The following is a 9587-nucleotide window of genomic DNA, read 5'->3' on the forward strand; positions in this document are numbered from 1 at the left end:
CAGCTTGAGTAATGTTTACATTAATCTGAATCTAGAGAATGTTTACAGTTAGACCCCATTGAATTGTGTTTAGGGGTCTCATTGGCAGAGTGATAAAGGTCACTGACTTCGAATCACTTGACCTTCACCGTCGCTGGTTCGTTAGGGTGTTGAATTATTATATGTGAGGAAGCATCCGGCTGGCAAACGGAAGGTCAACGGTTCTAGAGAGTCGCCACATGACATACAATTATGTCGATCTGACTTTAAAAACCAAACAACATTTTATTTCATTTTTAATATAATATGATTATACTTCATATCTCGAAGGAGACTGAATCAATATTCAAATAATTTGAACTGTATAAATAAGTGTGCGACTGTTCGAGACATTCCCCGTACGGTACCGATGTGATAAAAATACACTAGACATCCAATGAAGTATGTAAATAATACTAAATATATATAAATGTGTGTGTTGTAATTAGTTTATAAAGATATTATAATCATTGCCGGTGTTGAAAAAAATGAAATCAAACAACGCATACGACGCGCACTCAAGTACAGACAAACAAATAAAAATATAGTTTTACCTATAATATTTGAAACGATGTCGATATGAAAACAAAAGAACTTTTAATTAAACTATGGTGTGTTTAGATATTGTATACTATTAGGATAATAGGATATTTTCAAACTTATGTTGTTGTTGTTTTTTTTTTAAATGAACGACGGAATACAGTTTCTACATTCATCTTTATCGTACAATGTATTGTTTGTTTGTTTTATTTTTTTTTGTGATTCATTTCCCTTTCATGGCTCTTTTTGAAATATAGAAAAGTAACTTTCACATTTTTAGTTGCACACGTGTTTCCATAGTAGAGGGAAAGCCGAGTTAAGAGTAAAAAGTAGATTTTTAGGCTCACATTATAGTTACATTGTAACACCTCAGTACGTGAACTTTTATTTTTAAAATTAGAGAAGTCACACATGATATGCGCAACGCAATTTGCCTTTTCTTGCATGCTGGACAGGATTTTCCCGTGTTTTTGTCGGTGTTGGAAAAAACCTTCTTGCATACCAGACAGGTTTGCCGGTGCTGGAAAAACTCGTCATACACTTCGGGGTAAGTTCACATCGAAGCTCTAGGGTAGAGTAGAGACTGACACTGTACTCGATAACCCACTTGAACGGTATAAGTAAGTACACCATCGTATCTTCCCTGCTGAAGACCTGAACTCCGCAAACTCCATGGTGAGGTAGGGTTTACTGGTTCCTTGCTTTTATCACAGCGCTCAGTGTGCAGGGAAAAAAGTCTTACATACTTCCACGGCCCAATTTTTGATTGGTCAGTTACTTTACTGGTGGGGTAAGTATCATTTACACAACAGCCTACCCTTCCCTAGAGCTCCGATGTGAACTTACCCTCGGGTTTAAGATGACTCACATACTGTAATTTATGAATGAATGCGTAAATTCATACGCTACTATGATGAAATAGTACTTAAAAGGAAATCATTTGTTATATTTAATTGAAGAATACGGTATGCAGGAAGAAGAATCTACCATTAGTTGGTGTGGATTGAAATTTATGACTCTCGGAGCCTTGATACCGCCTAAACAGTTACCCGAGAGCCATATATTTTCATTCGCATCTTCAAGCGGGCCGCATTACCGCAAAACAGTTACCCGAGAGTTACAGATTTCTATCCGCACTTTCAACCATTGAAAAAAAAAATGATGAAAATGCTCGATTGTTTAATGAGAAATTGAAGGACACATTTTCGATAATAAATATGTCATCCGGTATATCGAATGTTACCGTAGAGGGATCGATCCCGATTTTCGTCGTTTCGCGCAGGATCGATTCCCTATCAATTTAAAGGTAGATTTTGGAATAAAAAACAACACGGCCCATATTTGTACTGATGTGCAAGACGCAAGTTATGTCAAAAGGAAAAAGCGTATTCTTCCAAAGTCCGAAGTCAGACGCTCTGTGCACGTGCCGGAAGCACAGATTTTTTTAATTCGATAGTATATATCACATTCGGTATATCGCATGCTACTGTAGAGGGATCGATCCCGACTTCAAAGCGACGAAAATCGGTAGGATCGATTCCCTATAAATTTGGCTAAAACTCTCTCGATTATCATTTATTGTAACATGACAGCGTTTAAGCTCTTCTTTTCAGGTTTATGTAAAGAAATCGTAATAAAATAATTAAAAGAAATAATGCCATATCTACTTTTAAAGACAAGTACAATGAAATGTATTTACTTTATATTATGCTCGCCGGGAAGCTATATATTCATATTCAGGAGCTCGGATCCTGGGCGAGACATATCACGGCTCCCTGTGGTGATCGGCTGAAGATCGGGGGAAACTGGTAAAGAAACTCCGTATGTAACTAAAATGCTCGTGAAAAAATATCGGTAAATCCATAAAAACATCAACATATATTTTATTAATTTAAAACCACATGTAACTAAATCGCTTCTGAAAAATTGCATAAATAGTTCAGTTTCAGTTTCATGTATGTTGAAAGTAACTACCGTTGTTGATATTTTTTATTTAGTTAAGAATGTCTAATATTATGTTGACAATGATTGTAATGGAGCTGTTGTTGCAAATTACAATAATTACATAGTCAGAGGCATAACTATAATATGTTGGGTTTTTTTTTTTGTTTTGTTTTTTGTTGGATTTAACGTCGCACCGACACATGATAGGTCATATGGCGACTTTCCAGCTTTAATGGTGGAGGAAGACCCCAGGTGCCCCTCCGTGCATTATTTCATCACGAGCGGGCACCTGGGTAGAACCACCGACCTTCCGTAAGCCAGCTGGATGGCTTCCTCACATGAAGAATTCAACGCCCCGAGTGAGGCTCGAACCCACATCGATGAAGGGCAAGTGATTTGAAGTCAGCGACCTTAACCACTCGGCCACGGAGGCCCCTATTGTACGCCATTAAGGTTCATGTAAAGTGTTTGGACACCACCCCTCAGGTGAATTTTGATTTTGGAAATTTATTCTTCGAAGACCGTTTCTATTTATTATAAATACACTGAATTGTTTAGAGGAAGTAGGGAATACATTACACAAAGGTAAGCTTCTTTGAGAATAAGTATTTTGTCTAAAATTGCAGTTACTTCGACCGTCACGGTTCTATTTTGTAGAAAATATCAAACTTTTTTTTTCAAAAGTATTTTTTCTTTAAATACGTTTTGTTTGTGTCTGTAACATATTAATCTAGGTACTCCTAGTATTGGAATACAGTTAACTTACATATTTTCTGAAATATAGGAGTATTTTGTCATTTTGACAGCTCTACTTTCACTTTCGTTTTGCAATTTTGGCAAATTTTTGAAATGTAGATGTGTTGTAGCAATTTTAACACTGGGAGTACCTGGCGAAATATGTTAGGCACACAATAAGTAAACACCTAATGTCAAAATATTTTTTAAAAAGAAGTTTGATATTTTTTACAAAACCGAATGTGGACAAGCAAAGTACATGTCATAAAAGAGAAATATTATTGTACCGAGCAAAACAACCTCTCTTGAATGACATGTCTACTCCTTCTGAACGGTTTGGTATACAATGTATGCAAAACAAAGGCCTATGAGGTCTCAAACATGAAACAAAAATTTACTCGAGGGGCAGTCTCAAACACTTTACATGAACCTTAAGGGGCTTGCCTAAAAGCTCCCTAAAGCGGTAGTCAGTCAATGTGATGTAAAACAGAATAAATTAGCTGCACGTAGTTTTATATCAAACTTGAAATACTAATGATTTGTGACGTTTCATATCCAGTATGTATACATATCCAATATGTATACAATAGTGAACGTTTGCTATCTGTTCGTCTTGAGGCTGTCCCTTTGAGGCAAAAGAAAAATAAAAGCAAAATATTAAGACAAAATTGAATCGGTTAAAATTGGTTTGAAGAAAAACGCTCAAATATTTTCAAATCATGCACAACTCATAAGGAAATTTAAGGGGTAATTAATTATCTTGCTCAAAGTTGTAAACATCCACAAAGCAGCGGATATATTTTGAATTAGTTTCAGGAGTATTCGTATTAGGAAAGATCAAGTGTGGCAATTTGTCTATGTAAATCATAATGCTGCCACAGCGATTATCAATTTTAAAATTTGTTTGTCATATATCGAACGTAAAATCCGATCAGCTTACGATGTACTGCAAACGAGAAGTCTTGTTTTTGTTTCTTATCCGCCAAATATACAGACGAAATATATACTTTTTTCACAGCGTAAAATATCTTGTTTCACGGGTTATCCAACAGTTCTCGGCATTCGCGCATGTTCTGTCTTCTGTAAATTGTCATATATAACATCATAATAAAGTGTTTTCATAGTTTTATGTCCTCGGATGTTTCACAAAAGAGAAAAATTGTCTGTTCTTATCCCTAATTAAGAGTGATCAGAATATGCATGTTGAAGCTTACAGTTATATATGTGATTTACCCAAGAACGAACCCACGACCCGAGAAACAAGTACAGTGTATTGCCAAAGTATTCATTTTAGCTCTAAACATATAGAATTACCTGTCTTATTAAATGTTTTTCAGTGATTTATCGAAATGTTAGAGTGAAATATAGCTGGTATTTTCACAGTGAAAAATATTAAATACTGAAGATATTTTTCACTTGTAAGAAACTATAAAATGGGTAAGTTAGTCAAAACAGAAATAAAAAAGAAAATTTCTTTGTTTTTACATGTAATATCTAAATATCTTTCACTCATGGACGCCATATCTTATATTTTCACCTGTGGGTAAACCACTCATGAAAATATTGTATTCGGTGTTAACTCGTGAAAGATACTTTAATCTCACACAAACAAATAACCTGTATATGATCGGATTTAAGAAAATTTCATTTACTGACAAAAAACCCTAATTATAATCGCAATGTAAAACAATTCAATTAAAGCATCAATTAGCATGAACATGACCGCTGACGTCAAGATTCTCTAACGGTTTTCGACGTCATCGACGTCACTTTGGCATCTTTTGAATTTTCCGTTGGCAGCGAAAGGGTTAAGAAAAATAACAAAAAACAACAGCATTAGTTTTAAAGATGAAACAATTTGAATAACAACAGACAACAACAGCATTAGATTTAAAGACGATACAATAAGGAAAACAAGAGAAAACAACAGCTTTAGTTTAAAAAGAAATTTTAAGTTTAACAGTTATAATTAATGAAGTCCCATAAATATGAAACTAAGTGTCATTTACTACCATATTACTTTTCAACAGTACAATGTTTAAGTTATGAAACAAAAATGTAGCATGCATTCTGCCAAATGATCACTAATACCCTAAAAAGCTAAGCTACAACATATACAATACATAAAAACTAAGATAAGCATCTGCAAAGAGCATGTTATGAACTATCAATACACTATTACAACTATGAACTTGTGAAACTGCACCGGACACCTAAAATCAAAGTACAATGTATTAGTATTTGAGCTCTGGGGCAATGGTTGCTCAATTCCATTTTAGCTTCTCTCCATTTTCGAAACAAAAACATATCTCTTATAGTTGATGAATAACAGTTTAGAACTATCAAACAGTGAATACTATTCTGTATTATATAAAATAAATGTAACTATTATGAAGAAGAGAAACCACCAGTAGCCAAGACATAATAATTATAGTCTTTTAAAAAAATTCTTTCAATTTTAGAAAAATTCACCAATTTTTTTTCGAACTTTTCAAATTCCCTGAATTTTCCATACAGGGATTTTTTTAGCCTTTTCCCCTGTTTTCCAGAGTCGCTGGCCACCCTGATACAATCTGAAAAACAAAAGAAAACAACAGCATTTGTTTAAAAAAAGAACAAAAAACAACAGCATTAGTTTTGAAAATGACACAATCTGAAGAACAACAGAAAACAACAGCATTAGTTTTAAAGATGAAACAATCTGGAAAACAGCAGAAAACAACAGCATTTGTATAAAAAAGAACTGTAAACAACAGCAATACTTTTAAAGATGATACGATACGGAAAACAACAGAAAACAACAGATTTAGTTTAAAAAATAACAGAAAACAACAGCATTAGTTATAAAGTTGACAAAATTTGAAAAACAATAGACAACAACAGCATTTGTTTAAAAAAGAACAGAAAACAACAGCAATAGTTTTAAAGATGATCAATCTGAAAAACAACAGAAAACAACAGCATTTATTAAAAGAATAACAGAAAACAACAGTATTAGTTTTAAAGATGAAACAATTTCAAAACAACAGAAAACAACAGCATTTGTTTGAAAAAAGAATAAAAAAAACAACAGCATTATATTTAAAGATGATTCAATATGACAAACAACAGAAAACAACAGCTTTAGTTTAGAAAAGAACAGAAAACAACAACATTAGTTTTAAACAAGATACAATCTGAAAAACAACAACATCTGTTTAAGAAAAAGAACAGAAAACAACAGTATTAGTCTTAAAGATGGTACAATAGGAGAAACAACAGAAAACAACAGCATTAATTTTAAAGATGATAAATCTGAAAAACAACAGACAACAACAGCATTTGTTTAAAAAAGAACAGAAAACAACAGCATTAGTTTTCAATATGATACAATCTGAAAAACAACAGCATTAGTTTTAAAGATGATACAATCTGAAAAACAACAGAAAACAGCAGCATTAATTTTAAAGATGATACAAGCTGAAAAACAACAGAAAACAACAGCATTTGTTTAAAAAAGAACAGCAAGTAACAACATTAGTTTTAAAGATGATACAATCTGAAAAACAACAGCATTTGTTTAAGAAAAAGAACAAAAATCAATAGCATTAGTTTTAAAGATGGTATAATTTAAGAAACAACAGAAAACTACATCATTTGTTTAACAAAAAAATAACAAAAAACAACAGCATTAGTTCTAAAGATGAAACAATTTGAACAACAACAGACAACAACAGCATTTATTTAAAACAAAGAACAAGAAACAATTGCATTGGCTTTAAAAATGATACAACCTGAAAAACAACAGAAAAAAAAACATCTTTAGTACTAAAGATGATACAATCTGAAAAAATAACAGACAACAACAGCATTTGTTTAATAAAAAAAGAACAGAAATCAACAGCATTAATTTTAAAGATGAAACAATCTGGAAAACAGCAGAAAACAACAGCATTTGTATAAAAAAAGAACTGTAAACAACAGCAATAGTTTTAAAGATGATACGATACGGAAAACAACAGAAAACAACAGATTTAGTTTAAAAAATAACAGAAAACAACAGCATTAGTTATAAAGTTGACACAATTTGAAAAACAACAGAAAACAACAGCATTAGTTTTAAACATGAAACAATCTGGAAAACAGCAGAAAACAACAGCATTTGTATAAAAAAAGAACTGTAGACAGCAGCAATACTTTTAAAGATGATACGATACGGAAAACAACAGAAAACAACAGATTTAGTTTAAAAAATAACAGAAAACAACAGCATTAGTTATAAAGTTGACACAATTTGAAAAACAATAGACAACAACAGCATTTGTTTAAAAAAGAACAGAAAACAACAGCAATAGTTTTAAAGATGATCAATCTGAAAAACAACAGAAAACAACAGCATTTATTAAAAGAATAACAGAAAACAACAGTATTAGTTTTAAAGATGAAACAATTTCAAAACAACAGAAAACAACAGCATTTGTTTGAAAAAAGAATGAATAAAATAACAGCATTATATCTAAAGATGGTTCAATACGACAAACAACGGAAAACAACAGCTTTAGTTTAGAAAAGAACAGAAAACAACAAATTAGTTTTAAACAAGATACAATCTGAAAAACAACAACATCTGTTAAGGAAAAAGTACAGAAAACAACAGTATTAGTCTTAAAGAATGTACAATAGGAGAAACAACAGAAAACAACAGCATTAATTTTAAAGACGATAAATCTGAAAAACAACAGACAACAACAGCATTTGTTTAAAAAAGAACAGAAAACAACAGCATTAGTTTTCAATATGATACAATCTGAAAACAACAGCATTAGTTTTAAAGATGATACAATCTGAAAAACAACAGAAAACAGCAGCATTAATTTTAAAGATGATACAAGCTGAAAAACAACAGAAATCAACAGCATTTGTTTAAAAAAGAACAGCAAGTAACAACATTTTTAACAGAAAACAACAGCATTAGTTATAAAGTTAATAAAATTTGAACTGCAAGTAACAACATTTTTTAACAGAAAACAATAGCATTAGTTATAAAGTTGACAAAATTTGAAAAACAACAGACAACAACAGCATTTGTTTAAAAAAGAACAGAAAACAACAGCAATAGTTTTAAAGATGATCAATCTGAAAAACAACAGAAAACAACAGCATTTATTAAAAGAATAACAGAAAACAACAGTATTAGTTTTAAAGATGAAACAATTTCAAAACAACAGAAAACAACAGCATTTGTTTGAAAAAAGAATAAAAAAAACAACAGCATTATATTTAAAGATGATTCAATATGACAAACAACAGAAAACAACAGCTTTAGTTTAGAAAAGAACAATTTAGTTTTAAACAAGATAAAATCTGAAAAACAACAAGATCTGTTAAGGAAAAAGAACAGAAAACAACAGTATTAGTCTTAAAGATGGTACAATAGGAGAAACATCAGAAAACAACAGCATTATCTTTAAAGACGATCAATCTGAAAAACAGCAGACAACAACAGCATTTGTTTAAAAAAGAACAGAAAACAACAGCATTAGTTTTCAATATGATACAATCTGAAAAACAACAGCATTAGTTTTAAAGATGATACAATCTGAAAAACAACAGAAAACAGCAGCATTAATTTTAAAGATGATACAAGCTGAAAAACAACAGAAAACAACAGCATTTGTTTAAAAAAGAACAGCAAGTAACAACATTAGTTTTAAAGATGATACAATCTGAAAAACAACAGCATTTGTTTAAGAAAAAAAGAACAGAAATCAACAGCATTAATTTTAAAGATGATACAATCAGAAAAACAACAGAAAACATCAGCATTTGTTTAAAAAGGAAATTAAAACAACAGCATTAGATTTAAAGATGATACAATAAGGAAAACAAGAGAAAACAACAGCTTTAGTTTAAAAAGAAATTTTAAGTTTAACAGTTATAATTAATGAAGTCCCATAAATATGAAACTAAGTGTCATTTACTACCATATTACTTTTCAACAGTACAATGTTTAAGTTATGAAACAAAAATGTAGCATGCATTCTGCCAAATGATCACTAATACCCTAAAACGCTAATTTACAACATATACAATAAATAAAAACTAAGATAAGCACCTGCAAAGAGCATGTTATGATATATCAATACACTATTACAACTATGAACTTGAGAAACTGGACCGGACACCTAAAATCAAAGTACAATGTATTAGTATTTGAGCTCTGGGGCAATGGTTGCTCAATTCCATTTTAGCTTCTCTCCATTTTAGAAACAAAAACATATCTCTTATAGTTGATGAATAATAGATATAGAATTATCAAACAGTGAATACTATTCTGTATTATATATTATATAATATAAATGTAACTATTA

The sequence above is a fragment of the Mercenaria mercenaria genome, chromosome 17 (genome assembly GCF_021730395.1).
Source record: "Mercenaria mercenaria strain notata chromosome 17, MADL_Memer_1, whole genome shotgun sequence".
Taxonomy (NCBI): domain Eukaryota; kingdom Metazoa; phylum Mollusca; class Bivalvia; order Venerida; family Veneridae; genus Mercenaria; species Mercenaria mercenaria.